Source organism: Falco rusticolus, chromosome 10 (genome assembly GCF_015220075.1).
Source record: "Falco rusticolus isolate bFalRus1 chromosome 10, bFalRus1.pri, whole genome shotgun sequence".
NCBI lineage: Eukaryota > Metazoa > Chordata > Aves > Falconiformes > Falconidae > Falco > Falco rusticolus.
In genome coordinates, this window is record NC_051196.1 from 37,630,551 (window position 1) to 37,654,708 (window position 24,158).

General features: G+C 52.1%; 1 protein-coding gene across 10 annotated transcripts in view; it reads right to left on the bottom strand.

Moving 5' to 3' along the window:
* CHD6 (chromodomain helicase DNA binding protein 6) overlaps window positions 1-24,158 on the bottom strand; it is a 92,826-nt gene that overhangs the window by 61,155 nt on the left and 7,513 nt on the right. For 2 of the 10 annotated variants that reach the window (XM_037401583.1, XM_037401581.1), the window contains exon 1: window positions 3,836-4,712. The exons of 1 other annotated variant lie outside the window; for it this stretch is intronic. The gene's annotated coding sequence lies outside the window, so the exon portion shown is untranslated. Of the gene's footprint in view, window positions 1-3,835; window positions 4,720-24,158 lie in introns of those variants that run through there. 7 more of the 10 variants (XM_037401584.1, XM_037401582.1, XM_037401585.1 and 4 more) reach the window with 5 other exon arrangements.

Sequence of the window (24,158 nt, forward strand, 5' to 3'; positions counted from 1 at the left end):
GCCATGCTGGCAGACACCATCTCCCCAAAGAGCCGCAGCAGCCCTCGGAGCAGTGCTGGGGCAGGGCCAGCAGGCCGGCTGCCTCCTCAGGCCTGTGTCCCTGCAGTGCAGGAGGATCTGCAGAAGCGGCACCCACCTCGCAGCCCATAGGAGGAAGGGGGGCTTCTAGCAGAGGTGATTCCAGAGCAACCCCCCCGCCCCCCCCCCCCCCCCCCCCCCCCCCCGCCAGGCCTGGCCAAAGGAGCTTCAGTTGCAAGTCCGGCTCTTAGCAGCACCTTAGTGTCGGAGGCAGAACTTCCTTCATGACCAGGCCCCTACGTTGTGCCCCACCAGAGGAGGGGGCCAACGAGGAATCTGTGGCCACACAGCACCCCGACAGCTCTCTGAGACAAAGACCATTCCCTCCGGCTCCCTGCACCACAGCTCAGCACCCTGCACCTGGTGGCAGTAGTCTGGCTCGGCCAGCAGCACCTTTTTGCTGGTCTCTCCCCAATAGCTGCAGCTCCCTGCAGGCACTGCCTGAGCACCCATGCCCGAACGCAGAGGCACGCCACGCCAGCAGTACACCCTCCGCCGGCTGCCATGTGCCCACAGGACAGGGCCCAGCTGGCGAGCAAGGCACACACCTGCCCAGGCCCAGCTGCTCCAGGTATTGGACATAGGCTGGCCACTACCAGCGGCAGGAGAAAACTGGGCCCACTGCCTCCCTCCCGCTGGTGCTGTCAGTAGAAAGGCCAGAAGTAACCCCGCCACACGCAGGGTCAGCACTGGAAAGGGCACCAATCCCGGGTGGACGGGGCATTGCTGCAGCTCCCCAGGATGCACATGCTCACCAGCTGTGACAGTTAAGGCGACACGGTGAGGTTATAGCTCCATGCCCTCTCCACAGCAGCCCCAGGCATGGCACACTCAACAGAGCTGTCAGGGTTTGCCCAGAGCCCCCTGCTCCAGGCAGCAGATGCCCTTTGGGGAGCCAACCCTGGGCAGTTGTCGGCTCCCACAGTGCCAACAACAGGCGCCTAAGAGCCCAGGAGTATTTGACAAGTGGGATTTAGACACAAATCCCACGAACACCTGCCTCTTGCTTCCCTCCCATACCATACAAACCCCACTCCATGCGCCACAGCAATGAGACAGTCTCCCCTGCTACTGCAGCTGTCAGATTCACTTGGCACAAGGGCACTGCAGGCAAGGCCCAGCGACTCCCCCAGCATGTCCCCCCTCCCCAGCAGGAGCACCCTGCTAGGCCCAGACCTTACCAAAACCCAGAGTCATTTCTCCCCTGACCTCACACCTCTCTTCGCAAAGGGGAGAGCCCAACGGGTTCTACAGGTGGGGAGCGCTTAGGCCACTGCAAGAGCAGACCAATTCTGCATGATGATGCTGGTCCATGGCTCACAACCACCACACCAAGGAGAAGAGGCAAAGGCTTCTAACTCTGATCCTGGCTACATGGCATGGGCCAGGCCAGCACTTCCCACGTCCAAGTCAAGCTTGGTGGCAGTAAGGCAAGGAAGCCCGTGCCACCCACTGAGTGGCAAGGACTTTGGTGGCATCTGTGGACAGGATGACACAGAACTTCTTTCTCGTGACTAAGCCTGCCAGCTCCTCCTGTACTCCTCCAAACGTGCCCCAGAAGAGCCTGGAGAACAAGGGGCTAAGCCAAGCTGGAAGATGCATGCAGCTGTAGCAGTGGTGCTCTCCAGGAAGGACCAGGCAGAAATTTCAGACCCAGTGGCCGCTGCAGCTCAGAACAATCCTGCCAGGCTCCAGCAGAGAGCAGTCCCATCCCAAGGGTTTGCTCAGAGCCAGAAATCTTGCAGATCTGGGTTCAGGTCAGCTTTCACAGAGGCCTCTGGGCTACAGGAGACTCCAAGGTGCTCAGCTTACCCCTCCTCACCAGCAGCATGCAAGCACACTGGCCTCCATCTGCCAGCCCCAGCGGGTGCCCAGCAGGTCCTGCCAGGGCCCATCCAGTCCCTCTCAGCTCCCAGGGCAGGAGATGCTCCTGCTCTGGCTGTGCTTCCCAGCCTTTCATTCACTGATTTTCTTCTGGACTAACCCAGAAGATGGATCCTGGGCCTTCGACCCCTGCTCCTACTCCAGCAGAGCCAGGGCCCCACAGTGGAGCACACAGGCAGTTTCACTGAGACCCAAGAGATGTCAGGGAAGGAGAAAAGCTCAGATGTTTGCAAGGCACCAATTCAGCACCACTTCTGGCAAGCAAAAGTCAAGATAAATACCTTGCTACAAGTTCCTCAGCACTGGGCTAGCCCAGGCTGGAAGTCTCTCATCACACGGCCTTACAAGAGCTTGCTCCCATCACTCAGGTCTAGATTTTCAGAGCCTTTTTTTTCCTTCTCATTAAAATAAAACAAACATCATCTATTGTGGATCACACACATTTAGTGGCCTAGGTCCCTGCTCGCTCACTGCCTTCTGTACAGTGGTAACACAGGCAGTTGCCAGCAGCTGAACAAGAAGGGCCAAAGGATGCCAGGAAGCTTGTTGCCACAGTGGGCAACTTGGCCCAATGCTGCTGCCTCCTCAGAGCCCAGGCAAGGGCTGCTGGACTCTGCTGCCATCAGCCTCAGTGGCTCAGTCCCACAGCCATCATCGGCTGCTATTTTCGCATCACACCTCTGTTACTTCACAGGTGCCAAATACTCAGGCTACAGTAGGATTCAGACCACGCAACACTGGGCCAGCAGGGCGATACCTGCAGGCAGGGAAGAGCAGCCAGTGCTACAAGCAAGCCGCACAAGGGAACGAGCTTTAGATCAGCTATGCCTTCCTCCATCAGCAGGAAGCCAGACACCGGCTCTTTGCTAGGACAGCGAGCAGGCAGCTGGTGTATGTCACAGGTCCAGTGCTCCCAGGAGTGGCTGTACAGAGCAGGGATGTTCCTGGGCCCTCCAGCAGAAATGAGAGCCAGGATCCTGCTGCCAAAGCAGCCCTCTGCCTACAGCCTGCCATTCTCCTTCCCGGGGTACCTTGGGACCAGGCTGTGGCAGGGCAGGCTACCCATTCCTAATACCCATTTTTCCCAGGGAGTGCGTAAGGACTCATCTGCACACACATGACTCACGAACAGCTTTTATCAGGTTATAGTATCAGGGAAGGACTTTTGCAGTTCCCCGAGTGCAGCAGGCTGCAGACCACCCCTGGGTTTAAGGTGTTTACAAGGGGCACAGCAAAAGCCCAGCTGCTGGATTAGCCAAGCCAGAGCCAGCAGCACTGGCATACAGCGAAGGAGAAGCAGCTCTCAGCTAGCACTCTGGCACGCTCTGAATGAGCACTGGGACTAGAGGGGACAAGGGCACACGTTCAAGAAAGGACATGGGAGAGCAGAGCACAAGAAGAGGTTTCTCTGTGACCAAAGCAGACAGAGCTGTCACTTCTCAGCACACACCTTTCTTTCTACTCAGACTCACACCCACAGGTGAACTGTGGAAGACCACAACTGAACCTAGGGACGTGTCTTGTCCATTCTGCTACCAGCAGGATGCAGCTCACAGGCCATGTTCCCCCTCACCTAGGCAGCAAGGGCTGCACACAGCTGCAAATGGAGTCACTCTGGCCCTTGGCAGGGCAAGTGCCCAGGAGTCCTCACTGCAGGCCACAGCCCAGGACAGACTGTGCCCCAGAAGTGCTCAGCACAGGCCACAGTTGGCAAGGGACAGGCAGGAATGGAGTGGGAAGACCCTCCAAGAGACAGACCCTCCTCACCCAGCTCCCTCCCAAAGAGCCAGGAGGAAACATCTACAGGTCTGCCTTCTTCTGTCTGTCCCCACATACAGCAGCTTGAACGTGCCAAGCTCTACACAGCTATCACCTGCTCTGTTCACGTGCCATCGCAGGCAGAACCCAGCTGCTTCGCACAGCAAGCAGTGCCAGGGCCAGGCCAGGCCCAGGGCAGGGCAGTTCCACACTCAGCAGCAGTCCCAAACCATTAGCAGACAGGTCTTCATGTTCCGTCCTCTTGTTCCAACTGGTGACAGATGCACCCCCACCATACACCTCTGCATTTCCATAGCACTGAAGCCAGCGTGTGCATCTGTGTGGATAAAACAAGGCTGAGATACCAGTTAGACCCGAGGAGACAGTTTAACAGAGATACCTACTCTGACCATGTGCAAAGTCATTAGAGTGCCAATAGAGGCCCAGCAAAGTCATTGCAGGTACTAGGAGACAGTGCTTGGTCTCCTGTCTGCACACAGAGCTAGCCACAGTGAGGGGCTACCCTGTGAGGATGGCAGCTCCCCAGGTCCTCACAGGGCCCTGTTGCAGCTCCCAGGATGATGTGCCACCCTGGTTAGTGGAAAGCTGCATTAAACTCTGCTGGCCAGGGACCAGAGTCACTGCAGCAGCCAGACACCAGCAAACCTTGGGGCATTTAACACGTCATATTGTTCATAATCCTGTAAAGCAAGGATGTCCTGCCATCACTTCTTAGATGATAAGCTGGAGAGGAGGAAAGGAGACACATCCATGTCTGCATGGTGCTGTGGACTGCTTCTGCCCACTTCATCTAGAGCATCTTGCTTGGCCTCAGAGCCAGGAACTAACTCGTCCAGCATCCTGAAAGGAAACACACCACCTGCTAGGGAGCACCACCACACTGGCATGCCAATATATACATTGAGAACTCCATTTAACTAGCCATTTCCATGCTAATTAAGTATTTGCAGATTAAAGAGAAACTCTAATCTCACATAAGACAGCCCAATTTTCTAAATGAGCTTATGGTTTTCATATGGAGATCAACATGTTCTCACTAGCACATCATGCAAGTGCTCCAGGCTGCCAGATTCAGCTTTATTGCCACTGTCACAAGTGGGAAGTTTTTATTCTTCATGCTCAATTTTTTATGCCTTTTTAACCCAAGACAATGGATGCACATCTCACACCAGTGCTGCCAGCCTGCAAAACTCCCAGCACGAGGTGGTCACCATTGTTTTCAGCTGCCACAGCCAAAGGTAAGTCCTCCTTCATGAGGTCATGGTACTACCTCTGAAACCCGCTGCCACCGGGCACTGCACACAAGCAGCAAGCACACCAACATGGCACACCATGCTGGCAGGCTGACCATGCACTCAGGAGCTGTCTTGTCACATTTCAAGAGACAAGCAAACAGTACTGAAAGCCGTTTTGTCCCTCTACATAAGCAGACCAACTTGCTGTGGCATGGCTTCTACAAAGCATCTGTTGCTAGCAATGACATTTTCAGTACCACAGTTTGGGGCACATCAGGTTACTACCCTCCCCTCTTGGATTTATTTTTATTGTTCTAAAAGCGCAAGACATCCCTACACCAGACTGAATCCACATCATGCCAGTATTTCCTGTCACTCCTGCCTGAGCTCCTCCAGGAGTTGCAGCATCTGTGCATAAGCCAAAAATATCAGAAATTCCACATCTGAGCCAACACCAACCCGAAATGAAGCAGTGACCATGTGCTCTTCCCCTTCTGCCAGCCTTCCCACAAGAGCGGCCAGACTCCTCTGCAGCTGGAGGATTGATTTTCCCAGTTTACTGGCTGAGACTCACTAACATGTGGCTCAGGTACTCCCACAAACCTGCACACATAACCGTTCTGTGAAAGCAACCACAGCTCATTTCAGGGAGCAATCATCTATCTCATTTGTACACACAGCTTCATCAGCGCATGTCCCCATGGAGTGGTTCACCTCCATCTTCCATCAGAAATGGGAGAAGATCTTTTCAAGATGATCTTCAGGTGGAGGAGAAAAAGGGCCATTGAAAATGAGCTGAGAACAAAGGTAAGGAGAAGCCACAGTGGCCCAGATTAGTGAACCTGTAAAGAGACAGATCTTCTCCAGGGCTAGAGGAGAACTTTTAACATCCATTTCAAAAACACGCTAGCCAAGTTTGGGGGAGGAAGTCAATGTATCAAGGAAAAGGAATAAAGATCTACTGCGGTAACAGGGATATACCCAAGGGCATGTGTGAACTAGTCCATCTTGGCCTGGATTAGGCACAGCACTTGCAGGGCATCTGAGCTGGAGCCTACGAAGTGCAGAGCCTTGGCTTCAGTGTGTCACCCACTACCCATGTCACATGTTAACTCACTCATGTTAGCAGAGACAAAGGAAAAGAACATTTTGAGACCACAGCACTTGGGAGACACTGTGTGCTAGGACTGCTTTTCAGCACTATCATGTATAGCCCTGAGCAGCCCCAGGGACTGACTAAGACAAAGCCATCACAGATGGGCTGCTGCTGAGGATGCTTTTCAAGATCGTACCTGATAGAAAGTTGCATACATCCTGTTGCATGTCAGAAGGAGAGGAGGGTCCTGGAACAAAAGCCAAAGCACCTCTCCAAATTTTCCACCATACAACACTTATCCACACCACAGCATCCAGTTTCTTACTTCCTCAACACCATCTGCTGAAAATCTAACTGAGCAAACAAAATGCACACTTATGCACTCACCCTTAAGTGCAATCTGTGATTGATGCACAAGCTGGGCAACATAAGCAGAGCACCAGGGACTCCATTTGTACATGCAGCTGCTACACCACCATTAGACCAGGAAACATGCACTCCTGCACCCGGTCTGCAGACAGCCACTGAGGAGAATGAGAAGCACCTGGATGAGGCAGAGCCAGATGTTCTAGAGCAGCAGATACATCCTTCTGTACACAGCAGGAGCAGGTACCAAGTGTACAGCGTGCAACGAGTAGGTAGATTCATCCCTGACCACAGCAGAAAAGGTACCCCAAGCGCATGATCTTGGCAAGCAGGACTCAGCTAGTAGGACTAGCTTGCTCAAGAGAGCCAGCCACATCAGCTCTTGAGGGTCCTACTCTACTCAGCTGCCTGTTCTGGGCACCCCACAGGAGAGTGCACTTCTGCAAACACAACAGTGGGCAAAGGGTGTTCAGGGCACCCTCTGCACTGTCTCCCATGTGCCAGGCAAGGATTTTACAGCTATACATAAAAAGCTCTGAAGCATGGAAATTAAGCAGCAGGTGCTCAGACAATACCTTGACAGGATCAAACCACCTCAGAGAGGCAGGTTCACATGGGTTGCAGTTCTCCCCACACCTTCCTCCATTGTTTTAAACCACCATGTTCCCTTGAAGTTTGCTGCCCAGCTGATGCTCCAGCCTGGGCGTGTATGTTCCCTCTCCCCAGACATCTTCCAACAGCCAAGCTATGGCACTATTCAACACCAAAGCTCCTGTCAGGGCCGTCCATATGTCACACAGCATGTGCGCTTCAGAGAGCCTCCTCTCGCAGCTGTCCCCCAAGCTCCCATGAAGGCCAGCACTGGAACAGGAAGCTTGGCTTTTTGCACCTATCTTGCTTCTCTCCTCCTATTATTTTATATTATATTTATATCTCAGATAGGGGGGTAAAAAGAGCAGGCAGGCAGCCCCACACTGCAAAACCAGGCGGAATGCTGTGTGCAGCTCGGCCCTGGCTCTCTGCTACTGCTCTGCATGCCTGAGGCTGTGCTTTGAGGAAGGCCAGCCTGAAGTCAGAGGACTGATGCTGAAAATAATGCGGCACTCGCCCTTTCTGCACTCAACCCCCAGGAAAATCCAAGACAAAACTCTGCTTGGGGTGATTAAGCAATTTCACAGCACATCCAATGCTTGCAAGAGCTGGCATAACTGACAGCAAATGGGGCAAATTCAGGAGGCTAGGGAAGGCTCAGGGAAGTCTGTACCCAACAGTCCGCAAAGAAGAGCTCCTCTCCAGATATGTCTGTCCAGCACAGGGGACACTGGGACCCTGTCCAGCATGCCACTGCATCTCACTTCAGAGCACAATACTCAGAGGAGGTCCCCAGCCAGTCCCCAGCAGCCAGCCCCACCAAGAACAGCTTCCACCCTTTTAGCTCCAACTGTGCAGAGCCATCCCCCAGCAAAAAGTATCCCAGCTCTTTTACTCAGCCTCCAGAAGCACATCCCCAGATGCGCTGCCTGCCCAGAGCAGGGGCCAGCCCAAGAGAACATTTCACAGCCCCTCTGTGAGTCTGACCTACCCCGGCAGAGTTACTGCAAGGTCAGGCAGATCCAGCAGACTTTGTTCTCAAGCCCACATCTGCCCAAAGAGCTGAACATGTCCTAAATATCACTGTTACCATCCAATCTGAGAAGTCCTCAGGCCAACAGTAGGTCTGGTTAACAGACATCTGTGGCAGAGCCCTCTGAGTGTGCCCCAGTGCCCTCACCGGCACCCGCCTGCAGCATCTCCCACATAGCCATTGCAATGACACATGAGGCTCATGGAGAAACTCTGCAACACTGTTGGGACCCCAAGGCTGTAAGACATGTTGCAAGTCACAGTGCTGGAAGCAGGAAACCTAGAAGACAAACTGTCACAGGACACCAAAGAATCCCTAGTATGTGGCCTGCAAAAATAGTTACAATGCTAGCTTGCCTGCAACAGTGTTAAAACACGCAGTTCTTCAGGGTCTCCACCCACCAAATAGATCTCAGATAACCTCAGGCATACGCCATAGCAGGCTCAGTCACGACTCAAAGAAGTCCTCCAAATTAATAAGATAAGCATAATTTTGGCCAGGTTTTGAAACTTTGAAGACAACAAACTCTCAAACAATGTTCCCTAATACTAGTTTCATTTACATACTGCATAGCTAGTGGTCTGTTACCACAGCAAGCAGCATTGCTCTGCTGCTTCAGTCAGCCTGGGAAGACATCTGCTGCAACACACACCTCCTAACCTTTAAGCTAAGAACAACCAGGAGGAATATCAAGATGCAGTGGCTAGGGGTGCACCAAGGTCCAAGACAGACACTAATCATGGGCCAGCCCCCATAACCTTGCTTCCAAAACCGACATTACTACAGAAGAATAAATAATTTCTAATCTCATCACCTTGCATGAAAGTGATGGTGAGGTCTGCATGAAGTTTGCTCATACATCCAGCTCATTTTAGGAACTGCAGCTCTTCAGGCAGCATGGACAAGCCTGTGCACATGGGAACGTGCACTGCAGGAGCGGGTGCTGCCAAGGAAGCCCAGCACTGAGGGCTGCTAATGGGGCACTGCTGGAGCAGGTGGCTGGCTGGGTGACTGCTCACAGTCCAAGCTACTATGTATGTGTTCCCTCCAGAACCCAGCCCAGGTTCCAGGGGTGCACAGCCCCCAACCCAGGACCCTGCCCAAGCCAGCTGTTAGCTCCAAGAATAGCTCAGATCAGCTGCAGCGGATCAAGTAATTGTCTCAGGATGGGAAGCACCAACTATTTTCAGCTTTCTGGGAGCATTGCTGGGCTGGGGGTGAGCAATTGCAGGGGAGGAAGAGTGCTAGCCACCCAGCCCAGCAGGAGGAAGAGTTTGCAGCTTGTTACACTCTTTCAAAGTCTTGTTTTTCCCAAGAAAAGGAAAGGGTTTCAATAAGAGTTTAAATCTCAGACTTGCTTTTTTGAAACAATTTTCCAGACTCAGAGGCTGCAGTTTCAGACCAGGAAAACAAAATATGCAGATTTTCCCCCAGAGGCACAATCCTGACATCTCCCACACACCCACCCCGCCCAGAGCAGCTCTTCCCCAGGCCACTGGACGCAGCAAGGGCCATGCAGCACTGTGGGCCAGGCTCCGAGGGGGCAGCCTGGGTCAGAGCTGGCCTCAGTGCTTGTACCCCTCATCACAGGCATGCAGCAATCTGCTGTTAGCTCCTTTGCTGTGAAACCTTTGCAGGTCACCTTTAAAAGCCACATAAAAGCCCTAAAACTACTTTACAGGCTGCAGTATTAGCTGTGCTTATAAAGACATTCTTTAGGGCAGCTTGCGATGCTACCTCCAGAGAGCACTACCGCTCCCACACCTGGGCAGCAGCAGGAGCTCCCCACCCCACTGAGTAGCACCTCTCCCTCCTCTCCAGGAGCCTGGGATCTGAGGTGCTCATGGGTCTTGGCTGCATTTCAACCACACCACCTCACATCTCAAGAGGATTCCACAGATGGAAGCAGTCAAAACCCTGAAAATGCTACAGTGAAGGTTGCACAAGCACTATTAATTGAACTTCTGCAGGCAGCTCTTCCACCAGAAAAACCTTGCCCACCAACACTGCACGGTAGCAGCAATGCCAGAATCCAAATCCAAAGCCTGGATCCTAAACTAAGAAGGAGCAGCCTGTCTGTACTAGCATCTGCATCCTTCATCAGCCCTGCAGACAGGAGGAGGCACGGCTGCTGTGCCATCCCCTGAGAGCGAATGAGAAGGAAGGGGGAAAAGGGAAGCGAGTTAATGTTGCACAACCCCTGTCCCAACTGTTCAATTTTGAAATAGCAGTTTTCTGACTTTTAAAAAAAAAATCCAGAAATTTGCACATAAAATTTTAAGGTACCAGGAAAGGAACTACAGCTAACCTCAACTCTGTTCTTTTACTAGCAAGCCTGAGGAATGGGACCTCCAGGTGCACAGGCCAGCCAGGGTGAGCGGGGCTGCAAAAGCATTGCCAAAGCAAAGTGGGAGCTGCCAAAACACCTGGCCTTGGGAGAAGACTCATCTGGCAGCCTTGTCTGGGGTCTGATATAAAAATAAGGTTAGGGTTGAGAGAAAGACGAAAGCTGCAGTCCAAGAGGGGCTTGAAAGGGCTCACTAGGAGAAAGTAGGGGCTGCTAAAAGACCTGGGCTTGCAGAAACCTTCCACAAGAATGACCTTGTCCAATGCTGAGTCGTAAGATTAGGGCCGCGATAATGCTGAGACAAAATCCAGAGCTGCATCTAGAGTGGAGGTGGAAAGGGGCTGCAAAAGTATCTGGCAGCTGCCAAGAGACCTGGGCTGGGAGAAGTCACTGGTCCAGGTAATCAGTAGGATATTTCTCTATGGCTTCCCAGGAAAATCAGGGTTATGGCTGAGAAAAAGAAAATCCAGAAGTGCAGCAGCAGCAGGGCAAGGGACGGCTCACTGAAGCAAAATGGGGGCTGCAAAGAGGCCTCACCTTGGAAGGGAGAAAGCCTTCATGAGGGAAATGGCTGGGGGGCTTGGCCAAGGCTCAGCTGGAAAACTAGGGTTAGAGTTCAGAGAAAGAGAAAGCCTAAAGCTCATGTGGGGCTGGAAAGGGACTGCCAAAAGGGAAAGGGGCTGCCAAGACAACTGGGCTGGAAAATGGCTCAGAGGCCTTCCCTACCACTCAGCTGGAAAACAGCTCCTAGGGTCAGGGTCTGGACTGAAAGGTTACGCTTGCAGTTGTGGTTGGACAGGAAAGGGGCTGCCAAGAGACCTGGGGTGTGAGACACTTCCTGCCACGCAGTGCCTGGGGGGCTCTTCCTTACACGGGTTCAAGTTAGGAAGCAGAAAGACTGGTGTTATCGCTGGAGCAAAGCTGGAAAGGTGCTGTCAAAGTCAAGGGTCCTGGGCTGAGAGAAAGCTTTGGTGTGCGCAGTGGGTTAGGGGTCTTCCCTACAGTTCTTCACAAAAGCTAAGAGTTAGGGTTGAGTGACAGAGAGAGCTTAGAGCTGAGCCTGAGCTGGGGCTTCAACAGCCAAGCAGAGGCTACCAAGTGAGCTGGGCTGGGTCTGAATTTTCATCCGGGCAATGGCTGTGGGGCCTTTTCTATTGTTCTGTGGGAAAATGAAAGCTATAGCCAGGGTTAGGGCAGAGAGAGAGAGAAAGCCTAGAGCTGAATTGGACTGTGGCTGGAGAGAGGCTGCCAAAGCCAAGTAGGGGCTGCAAAGAGACCTGGGCTGGGAGAACTCTTTCATCTGGGTTTCCACGTCCAAGGCTCCAATGCAAAGTGAGAACTAGGGTTAAGGCTGACAGAAAGCAAAAGGCTAAGGTTTCAGCTGGAACAGGGTTAGAAATGGGCTGCCAAAGATTATTTTAGGTTGCCAACAAACCTTGGTTGGGAATCATCTTTTGTACAGCAGGTCTTGTCAAAAGGTTCAGCAATAAAATTAAGGTTAGGGTAACAATGATGAAAAGGGAAAGCCTAAAGATGCAGCTGGAGCAGGGATGGAAATGGGCTGCCAAAGCAAAGAGGGGGCCTGCAAAGAGACTGGGGCTTAGAGAAACCTTTTGTCTGGAAAATGGCTCAGCAGCCTTCTCTACAGCTTCCCCTGACATGGGAGAGTTAGGGTTGAGAGAAAGCTTGGAGCTGCAGAGAGGGGCTGCCAAAAGGAAACAGCAGACATGCACTAGGAGAAGTCTCTGGGTCTGCAAACATGGCTTCAGGGCCATGTCTGCTCATTCCCAAGAAAACGAAGGCTAGGGATAGGACTGAAGGATAAGGGCTGTTGTTGGAGTAGGGCTGGAAAGCAGCTGCCAAGACACAGGATGGGGGAAATTTTTACCTGTGCGATGCCTGGGGATTCTTAGTCTAAGGTGCAGCAGGAGAATGAGGACTAGGTTTGAGAGAAGGATGACTTCTCCATTTAAGGTAACACAAAGACAGTCATGGTATCAGGCTTCTGCCCTACTTCATTCAGGTAGGTGCAAAGAGAATAGAGCACAGTGACAAACAGCATTTTTTTAAATCAAATGATTGTTTTCGGAGGCTGGTGCTTTGCTGAGGCTGGCTGAATTTTTACAAGAACAGGTAAAAGATCAAACTTTGCCTTTTTCCTCTTTCTCAAATACAACATCCGTTCTTGTTGAAACCTTACAAAAAAGCCAGCCTGAGGCACTGCAAAGATTTGCACTGCAAAACAGTGAGACAAGGATCATGCCAACTGCACAGAGGAGCTTCATCACAGAGAGCACCAATACCACCTAAAGATTGAATTACGCTAAAATGTATCATGCGGGAATGAACTGTAATTAGACTGGCCCACAAGTCTGACCATCTCCACAGCCAACGAGCTGAAAACGTAGCATGTCTTAACAAGCAAAAGAGGACTGTGCCCACAGGTTACATACTCCAGAGCCTGCAACAGGATGAATCTGCACTATCCAAGTTACTCCCAGTTGATGTCCTACCTGCCCTTTAGGAGCATCTGCTGGCGAGCTTCTCACATCTGAAATGCCAGTTGATTTTGCAGTGCATCCAAAAAAAAAAAAAAAGGCTATACTAATATAAGCTCGTTGATCACCAAAAAAGGTATCCTCCATGTAACAGAGGAGGTGAGGATCAGCCAAACAGGGCCAGTTCTCAGGGTCCCAACAGGACAAATACTTCACTGGAACAGCACAGAGGGATGATGCTTTGGTTCAGTTTTAGGCCCCTTACTACAAGACAGACATGGAGGTGCTGGAGCCTGTCTGAAGGAAAGCAATGAAGCTGGTGAAGTGTTTATAGAACAAGTCTGTAGAGGAGCAGCTGAGGGAACTGGGTTTAGCCTGGAGAAAACGAGCCTCAGGAGAGACCTTATCACTGTCTACAACCACCTGAAAGGAGGCTGTAGCAAGGTAAGTGTCAGTCTCTTTTCCCAAGTTAACAAGCAATAGGATGAAACTGCCTCAAGTTGCACCAGGGGAGGTTTAGATTGGATAAAAGGAAAAATCTCTTCACCAAAAAGGTTGTCAAGCATTGGAACAAGCTGCCCAGGGAAACGATTGAGTCACCAGTTCCTGGAGGTGTATAAAAGACATAGACACAGTGCTTAGGGACACAGTTTAGTGGTGGGCTTAGTAGTGTTAGGTTTATGGTTGGACTCGATGATCTTAAGGGTCTTTTCCAACCTAATGTGATCCTATGGATTATAAAATCTGGGAACAGTCCCCAAAACCAGTAAGGCACATGGCACAGTCTGAGGCTGCCCTTGCCTTTCCCTTGGGGACACATCCAGCCTTCCCTCTCCCCAGCTCCTGCACATGCTCCCAAGATACCCACACAAGCACTAACAAGGATGGGCCCCACAGATGGCTTTAGACATACAATCTCTGATCGCAGGCTGACATTCCGCCATTGCAGATTTTCACTGATATCCCTTCAAGCATTCTGTGTCCCAACATGAACAGATGCTCCAACAGCCCCTCAGTCACACCAAGGCACTTTGAAAGTTTATTCATGGCCTTTATTTGAAGCGCAACTTTAATTTCCTGCAGGGAAATCACATCTGCAGCATGGCAAGGAAGGTGGGAGCCAGCAGCTCTGAACGCAGCCCTGCTTTTGCTTTGCCTTCACTTCCAAGCTCTGTTCCCCTGGCTACTACCTTCAAGCCCTGCCCTCCCCTCTCTCCTCTGACTGCCCCAGTGCGCCCAGGCCCCCACACAGCTGTACACAGCTGTAGCTCAGAGGCTCCTCCAAGGCCAGCTCAGCCCTGCCTGTTCCCCCCACGTAGTGTCTGCAGGCTTATCACCACAACTCGAAAGGACTACAAACTCAAGTCAAAGCAGAGGCCTGCCTCAGCATCTGCAGAAACTGACAGCATTTGCCCAAGAAATCTCCTTATTCAGCACAGCAGAGGTTTTTTGTTGTTGTTTTTACTGTATTTGAGCACATCCCTGCAGTACAGTGTGATGTTCAGCTGCCTGAGAGAGGCAGGTGGCTTCCTTCTTCAAAGGGGAAAAAGAACAGATTTTATCTGTAGAAATAAGCTGCAGCCAGGAAACAATGTGTGCAGTTAAAACAAAAATCAACACCCAGCCATCAGGTCCTTAGAGACCTGTCGATTCTCTCCAGAAGGATGAGTGAAAGGGGCATGTGGGTTTCTCCAAGGGAAGAACAAAGCACAACAGGAGCTGGGATTCAAAGACCAAGCAATGCTCACAACCCACCTCTTGAAGTACAAGGGGCACCCACAGGTGCATGTGGGCATGTCCACCTATGTGCCAGAAACACTAGTGATAATACACTCAGCAACCTGCAGTCTTTCTTTTCACTGTCCAAGTACGAATTCTGCAGCAAAGCCCCTCCAAAGCTGCCACAGCAAACAGCAGAAACAGGAAGCAGCCTTGGGTTGCAGCCACAGGCACCACGAACCACAGCCACTTCTAAGGTGATGTGTGCCATTACATGAAACATTTCAATTCCAATTTTCAGACCACAGCCACAGCAAACATTCACTCACACAACCAAGCCACTTAGCACCCTGCACGAGCATTCCATATCTCAATGAAGTGATAAAAATCCACCAAAAATACTGCATTTGCTTTTCAGCAGGTCTCTGGGATACTTGGATCCCAGGCAACAAGTGAGAGCCCCTGATACCCGCTCTTGAAGCAAAGCAAGCTGGGTCCAGAAGGAGCACAGTCTGCCTGCACTGTGGCTGAGAGAGCACACAGTGACGCTGCAGGCTCACAACACTATCTTAAATCACTCTGAAAACACAAGCTGGGGTACATGCCTCAGCTGCCCACCCTCACCAGGAGCTAAAAGCCCTCATTTAGAGATCAGTGGTTTTCCCAGACACTTTTTTTACACAGCAGACCGGAAGATGAACTTGTTCTGTGGTTCAGAGATATTCAAGGGGTACACAAGCCTCACACTTCAGGCTGAAGGCCGTTCTGCTTATTACAAACCAGAGAAGTACTCTAGAACAGTATATCCAGCTCCACACATTCTCACTCATTCCCCAAACTAGCTGGCACTGGACCCACTGGAGATGCACCCTGTCTGCCAGCCATGCTTCCTGTGGCCCAAGGGCCCCCTCCCCAGGCACAGCACAGCAGGCTCAGGGTCCGGGGACATGCCCAAGAACGAGGTCTCACTGCAATCAGCTCCTCTGAGATCGAAGAATCAAAAACTGTCCAGCCTCTATCTGTCAGCAGACTTGTGGTGACACTTCATTCCAGATGAGGGGTGCAAGCCTCACTCGCCTCCTCAACATCATGTGGCCTTTCTCCTCCCTCCTTTAGTTTTGATTACAGAAAGGATCCCTTGAAAATACAGATTCTAAACAGGCACAGCACTTTGCATCCAGCCCCAAAGGACAAGCAGGAAGGCAGCGAGACAGAGAACTGCACAGCTGTGCCATGAAATTACTGATTTTCAGACAAAGCAGGTCTGCTCCACTGAAACACCTCAGGAAGTGCTGCATCTCCTCAGCGTCTGGGCACAGCTTGAAGGAAAAAGAGATTAGTCAGGGGTGCCAGGTCCAAACCTGCTGCCCTGCTGGCCTGCAGCTAGCCCAGGTAGAGCCAGGGAGGCTCAGCACACCCTTGCTGCTCTGCTACCAGGAGATGTGCTGATCTGCCCTGAGAAAGGCTGGCAGAAGTCAGAGTACAGACTGATGAGAAGGTTCAGACCTCACTAGAACAGGAACCAGCACTCCCAGCAGCACAGAGCTGCCACCAGCTCCCACAGCCACAGCACACAGGCCTTGCCTATCCCTTCCAGACACAAGGCAGCAACAAAGGGCATGACACAATGGTGCAACCAAGAACTTTCAGAAGAGTGTCTCACAAGTAAAGGGTCCTGCTCTTTCTTTTGCTCCACACCACCAACCCCTATGTCAGCATCAGCAGCTGTCCTTATCTGTACACACCACTCTGTGGTGGTGGGGACATGCCCATTGCCTCACACGAGCTGCAAAATGAGGTTTTTTTTAGGGGAAAGAGGTGTTGCTCCAGCCCAGCAGCCTGAGAGCTGCTCTGCTCCCCACCACCGCTGTCACTGTGGCAGTAGCCCTTGGCTCAACCATGGAAAAGCAGAGTCTCATGCCTGACAACAAACCTTATAGCCTTCAGGAAAGGGTTGAGTAGTCAGCAGCCATTCCCTACCACGCAGAGGTGACACCAAGCCATGTCATTTTTCTATCAGGGTCAGGCATCATGTCAGGCCTCTGCAGAGCTGAGGCATTAATACTGCTGCTCCAGCAGGAACTCCTAGAGTCCTGGAACTTTGCACTGGTCAGAGGCACAGTATCTCACGACGTACCCCATCCCACAGACTGGGGAGCCTCTTGCATCAGCACACTGACCAGAAGTGTGTTAGGCCAAGCTGGATCAGTGTGGTGGGGGTAAGGGACCAGCCTTGGCAAGCAAACACGAATCATTCCCAAAGGAGCAAGGGTGCCTGTTGTGCACCTGAAGACAGATGGGGGAAATAAACACTGTCCATTGCTTGCCAAAAGGTTTGCTGCATTGCTCTGCTACCCCTGCCCTAATCACTAGGAGCACTACAGAGTAGCAGATAACTACTAGGCCAGGACTGACGGACTCTGGCAGGCTCTCCCAGGCAAGATGGAGTAGAGGTCCCCAGGGTCTGCCAGCACCTGCCCATCAAAGAGGCCTCCAGAGCACTCTCCACCCTCAGTAGCTTTGTGTTGGCATGGCAGACACCAAGCCTGAGGACAACCAACCGCGGCCCAGGCATCAGCGACCCTCCCTACTTGATGCATCCATGCCACAGGTGAGCAGCAGGAGAGGAATAGCTGGGACAGACAAAGCAGAACTCAGAGCCTGCACTGTCCCTCATCCACTTGGCTCGACCAAAGGCACCGAACAGCAGAAAGAGAGATATCTGCAGTCCCCTGGTGCTGTTTGATTCTCACTACCTTATCAATTCCTGTTTCCAGGCAGGGCTGCATGGACGTGTCTCAGCCAGCAGAGCTACCGGAGCCTGAAGCCTGAGTATCTGTGGTGCAACCCAGAGGGACTCAGGCAACTACATTCCTGTGGACTGCATGGAGAAGGGGTTCTGCAGAGACATCACCCCACCATCGGATTTCGAGAGGTGCTCCTGCTCACTCGAGGAGATCTAGGCAGGGGAGACAAGCACTGACAAGGCAACCGCCTGTAAAACACTGAAGGGGTAGAGCTAGGGGAGGGAGAAAGAGAAATATGGCACAAGAGTGACACTTCTCTCCCTGGCTCCTCCCAACCTACTCTCAGCAAGCTGAATTAGGGAGGGCTGTGTGGCCCAGCAAAGCCTCCTCTGCTGGACAAAGCAGCAACCCAGCCAGCTGCTCCTCCACAACATGCTCAGTCACCCAAGAGCTTCTCTGTGGGATACCCTTTGAAGGAGGTATCCAGCCCCCATCAGAAGCCACCCGTCTGCAGGCTGTCACGCAAGCAGCCTGGCAGCCCAGAACCCATCTCTCTCCCCACAGTCTGCTGCAGCAGGATTTGTTTATGTGTCTGCAGCTGCTCCGTGCATTCGCCATGGGAATCCAGGCTGAAACTCCAGCCGCGTCGAGCAGAGAAGCAGCCTCCCCACCTCCCCTCTGCGCAGCCTCGCAGCTCGGCGAGCATGCGGAGCCCAGCAGGCAGAGTGCTGCAGGGGGCACAAGCCCCTGGAAACAGGCCTGCCAGAGCGGTGAGCCGCATTCCCAGCTCTCCGCAGTGCCTCCCCCACATCCTGCCTCCAGCCCTCCACTGGGGGTAGAGAATGCAAATCTTGGGTTGTAATTTTTCCAAGTTAAAAATAACCCAGTAGTTTAGTAAGAGAGAAGCAGCAGCAGCGAGGCAGGGGGCTGGGGAGCCTGTGAGCTTGCTGCGAGGCAGCCACGGCATATATTTTTCCTTCCCAAGCAGAGGCTGCGGAGAGGCAGCCTCCCAGCTCTGCGCACACAGAAAGCAAGACCCATTCAGCATCCCAACTGCAGAGGCTTCGCTAAGCGGCCAAATGCTCTTTCTTTCAGAGCTGCCCTAATGCTCCCTGGCCCAGACAGGAAGGGCACAGGCCCCAGTTCCCTGAGCAGGACACACTGCAGGATGAAGGAAGCAAGGGGAGAAAGCAGCATACAAACAGGTCCAAATAACCCAAAGTCGGGGAGCAAACAGCCCTCAGGTGAGTGCACGTATCCAGGGCAGGCCAGGCAGAGCATCACACCAACAGCCAGCCCCAGAGGAGTCACATCTGTGCTCCAAGCAATTTTCTGTTCTGAAAATATTTTAACCTTTAAACAAAGAAAGCAGTGGGGGTAATTAACCATGTTCTCTGTGAGGCCAGGAGAGCCAAGAGGTCTGCCGATGACACCCAGTGCACATGGCAATCCTGCCAGCCAAGCCATGCAGAGCCTTCCCAGAACACCCAACTACACCACCAGGGAAAAAGCAACAGACCTTGACAGGCAAGCAAGAAATAGCCACAACCTCCTTCCCACTTGCTCCATGTGACAAGGAATACAGCAGTGCTGCACAGCATTCGCCCTGCAAAATGCATGCTCAGTACCAACACTTCTGCTCCCAAGCCCTCCCAGGCAAGCTCGCAGCTGTAAAATGACAGCCGCGTCAGAGACCCCAGGGAGACACTTGGGACTGTGCCACTGCCTGTGCACAGAGGATGCTCTGTTGGCACCCAACAAGCAAGAGAGCACATGCAAGCTGGCTACAGCCCCTGGTAACGCAGCTTCAGTCAGCTGTACTTCATGACTCTCATGACAAGCTCACATGGCAGAAACAGCAATAGCTCCTTCTTGGAGAGTTTTCAAATGCAGCTCCTAACCCAAGACCATAACCACAATGACCTTCAGCAGTTATTTCAAAGCTGCACATTGCCACAGGGCTGAGAACTGAGGACTCACTTTGACGAGCAGGGACCAACAGCACAAGGGGAGAGAAAACGACAGAATGGCTGGAAACACCTTTGGTTTTGTTCAGCACAGGCACATCATGACACACAAAGCCATGTCTGGCCAACCAGCATGCGCACGAAGACATGGCACTCCAGCTTGTTGCTGAAGAGAGGAAAACCAGATCTGAGCTCACCCTACAATGTATTTCTCTCATCAACTTCAGGGACAGCTCAAGATGAGGGGACACACCGCTCCCAAGTGACACTGGGGGTTGAGGGGTGGCCGTCTGCAGAGTGGGGATGCACCACCATTAGTTGCATCCCCTTCCCCACCATGGTATGCACCCAGCATTAGCTGCACACCTTTCCCACACCATCGCTCTGCTGCCCTGGTGTGCAGGAGCTGCCAGGAGCGAAACAGGTTTCTCAAGCCTATGTCTGTTGTCTTCTGATCAGCAGGCCAAGAATCTCACTCCAAACAGTTATTCATAAGCCCCAGGCAGTGGATTTTAATCCTAAACATCAGCAAGGCAAAAACCAGAGGAAAAATAGAACACATCTCTACAGTTCAGTACGTATGCAGACAAGAAAAAGAGAAAGGGGGTAGGCCAGGCCTGCCCAGCCTCATAGCTGGCACCAAGCAGGCTGGGCTCCTACAGACAAGCAGGCCTGTGACCACCCTTGGCGGTGTCAACGGCCAGGATTTCATGGGTGAGGGTGCACTGCTGTGTGCATGAACACATGCAGCACTCCTACACAAGCAGGGGACCGCAGCAGCTCCTTGTAAGGCGGCACCTCACCAGCACAATTTGCATGCCCTGTCAAGAGCATCAGCAGCTCAAGCTCCTGCCACATAAGCAAAGCCCATCGCACTGATGTGACATTTTCCAGACCTCTGCTCCCCATTAAACACAAACACGCTCTGGTGTGGCATTCAACCCTGTCCACCACACAGGCCAAATTAACTGCCCTGTCTGCCAAATCTTAACAAGCCATTTCCCCATCACCAGTGCCAAGTTTTCCTTCTGCTTATTCACCAGTCCCATCATGTTGACCAGCAAGCCAGCAAAGAAGGACATGAACGGGGTTTCCAGGGAACAGACTGTGCCAGTGGCCATAAAGCCTTCACACTTATCCCATCACACTTCCAGTACTTAATTTCCTACTTTAAAATAAGGGAAAACACAGTACCTGTATCCATGTGCTACAGGAGAGCCCCAAGCTGCACAGGCCCATAAAGCCTATGGCAGACTGCCACTTCCACAGCTTCCCGCAGAGCCCTCCTACCCCTCCGGTACCCCACTGCAGGCAGCAGGCAGGCAGCTCGCAGCCTCTCTCCTTGCCTGCCGGGAGCCCAAAGCACAGTCCTCACAACAGCAGCGCAACACAGCTGCAGGACCAGCTTGCCAGTAACCAAAAAGATGCCTGGTGGGCAGCTCCCCTTCCTTAGCCTGCTCCTCCACAAGGCAAGGAGCCTTGCATACCAAGGGGAGTATGTGCTGTGGCTGCCAAGGAGACTCTGCAAAGCGTCAGGTCAGAGTGACAACACAAGCCTAGCTACATTCTAGATGGAAACAGACAAAGTAGCTCCGAGGACACACTTTCTGTGCTAGAAGCAGGCTCTCTTCTCTGAAGTGTCTGGCTGTTACCCCGAGCAGATGGGATAGTGGGATCAGCTCCTGCTGCCTTCCTGCACCAGTGGTCATGAGGAGCCAGACTTCCCAGTAGCATAAGAAAAGCCTCTTCCGAATTACTGGGCCCATGGGAGCACAGGGGTTACTGCCAGCTGCTTCAGAGGCTTCTTGCAACAGGGCAAACCATTCAGCTGCTCTCCAGCTATCAGGAGGGATATAGAGATTTCAGCAGAAACCAGCACCCTGCACACTCTGCACATTTTCCTGCTGCCTTTTATTTTTCATGCGCAAGCACTCGGAACTTCACTTAGCTGCCCAAGTCCATCCTCAAGGTCACTGGCCCTGTAAAGATGCCACCAGGCACATAATTTAGCCCACAGCACCTTTATTAGTACAAAAGGTATACAAAGGCCAGCTCAACCAGTAGACCTTGACAGCTGGACAATTCAAAGAACCTTTTATAAGGTTACTGCTTGAGAGCTATACACACTGAAGAGCACCAAACTCAAGCTATCCCATGGCAGACTGCCAAAAAATGAGATGGCATTCCTGAAAGTATGGATCTTCCCCTCTTGCTGTTGTTAATATCCTGCACAGCAAAGTCAAGCTGTCAGAAAACAGCTTTGCCACAATGCAAACAGCTACTCAAAGGCAATCAGAGCCCTTTGTGCCTCTATTTTCCAACTGTAGAATGGGGGTAAAAATCAGCCTTCACAGCAGAGCTACTGAGAGGATGAACAAGCACTTGCAACGCACCTCAAGACTTGGCTGTAGATATACATGAAGAGCACAACTGACACCCAGAGCAGATTTTCTGCTGGGATGGCACAGCATCACCAGCCACAGCTCCAAATGGTGCCAGAGACCCTACTGCAGAGTCTAGTACTGATGAAAATCATCCTTTTTGGTTTTTCTGTCAGTCTTCTCCAGTTGAAACCCCCTGCCATAGACCTCCATAGCGGATCACCTTTACCTCTGCCAACCATGCAGCTGGTGTCCCCATACCCCCATTTGCTGTTGTTACCTGCTGGCTTTGTATTATTCCCTATTGCCCCCTTGCTATAACCACAGTGAAATTGTGAACGAGGCTTTACACCCTCCTGCCAGCCTGCCCCTGCTACATCTACTGAATAGCCCATGGGAATGTGCCCTAAGAAACATATCCAAGTCAAGACCTGAATGAACTGTGAACAAGCCACCAGCAGCTGGGCCACGAGAGCACATTCAGTGCTTTTCCAGGGCCTCAGAAGCAGGATGGATGCCACTGTTTTGCCAAATGCCTTGTCCATGTACAGCAAGTGGAACAGGGAGGGGTGTACGGTGCATGAAGCAAACTCAGGGCCTGCCTTGCTTGGCCTACCATGGCCACATCTCACGCCACAGTTATTGAGCACAGGCACTGAAGGTTGATTCGAAGCTACATTGGCTTGTGGCAAGTGAGCAGCTCTCCTTCAGGCTAGGCAGCACTGCCATCTTGGTCCTAGGGGTCTCAAAACCCAGGTGACAAAGGAAGCTCAGCTCAACTGTATGCGAGAGAGCACAGACTAAGGTTGGAGGAGGAGTAGAAGGGACCTCCAGGAGTAAAATGACATTTTGCTACACTGCTCACTCCCCAAATACAGGGCATCTCCACTAGCAGTTTACAGAGGTCACTTACTTGATGCTGCCCTGCTGGAGGGGAGCTGCTGCACATGCAAAGGCTGCAACTGCCCTGCCAGTGCTGCAAACCCAGGCCACCCTGCCCCAGGAGAGGGCAGAAAGGTTGGCTGGCAAGACCCCTGCCAGTGACACTGCCAGGCACTGGGGAAGCCAAGCTGTTCCTCAGCACCCAGGAAGGCAAAATCCCAAACAATCACAGCCTGAAAGTTTACTGTATGCTGTGGTGAGGTCCCACAGCTCATGGCATCTGTTCTGCCTGTACATCCTAAGAGCAACTAGCAAACCCTAGCCCAAAATAGCAACAGACAAAAATCTGCTGTTCCCTAGGCCCAAGAACTTTCACACTGAAGCATCAGACCTGTTTTCCCAAGCATCTAAAGAACAGGGAGAGAAAGCAAAACGTAGCTAACTACCCAAGCAGTGTCACTACCCCACAGTCCTCAGGAACACGTCCTTACAATGCACCTCCACTTCAACTGCTCTGCCCTGCGAGGACTGTAACTCCGTCATTTACCTCCAAGGGCTTCCAGTTTATTTTGAATTTAACTCTCTAGGATAAAAGTTCTCCACGATGTCAGCTGAAGCTACTTTGAAGAACAGTCTCCAGAATCCAGATGCCATCTGTAAGGAAACATTCCTCTCAATCATCATAATGCTTCCTTGCATTTGTGCCTTTGCACCATCCCAAGAAACACTCCAGCATGGGAGGGAGAGCGAAGCACTAAAATAGAGATTAATCGATTCCTTGTGTGCAAATGTTTGGCATTCAGCAATGCCAGGTTTGGTTCCCTCCTCAGCTACAGGGCAATTCTTTAACATACTTGGGTAGCCTTTTTACACAGCAAGCACCCAAAGCCCTGCCCAGACATGCCGCAAGTAAAATGCTACCAAAAGCACATATGGAGAAGTAGCCCCTTCTTGTCCCAGCTCATGAAGCCCTTCAGCTTAGGGAGCAGTGGAGAGAGCATCAGCCTCGCAAGGCTGGAGGTCCACACTTGCACAGGGAAGGAACCCACCTGTCCTGTCAGAGCATGCCCAAGCTGCAACCACCGACACTGTCGGCAGAGCACCACCTTTGTAGCAGAGCTGGGACCTCTGCACACAGCAATCCCCTTCAAACAGCACATGGGCAGAGCTGCTATGGGTCTCTCCTGGAGTCAAGTTGCATTAATTCCAGGCAGACACAGAAGATACCCACCATGTCCAGGACTCTCCTGGCTAACCAGCACCATCTTCATGGCATCAACTAGCCAGGAGGCAAGCATGTGGCATCAGCTGCATCAAACTACCGTGAGACTCTTGTCCCTGCCCACCTGGCAGGCCTGCAGACATCATTCTGCTTTGACATATAGGAACATGAAGACCAGGCAAGCAAATTCTGGACACAGCAGCAGAGCACGGGTCCCACAGACTCATGTCCTAGCCTACTCTTACCGCACGTACCTGTCAGAAGTCTATGCCAACATGGTTTTCACATCTCCTCTCCCTCTGTAGCTAGATGAGCTACTCATTTTCTGACCCC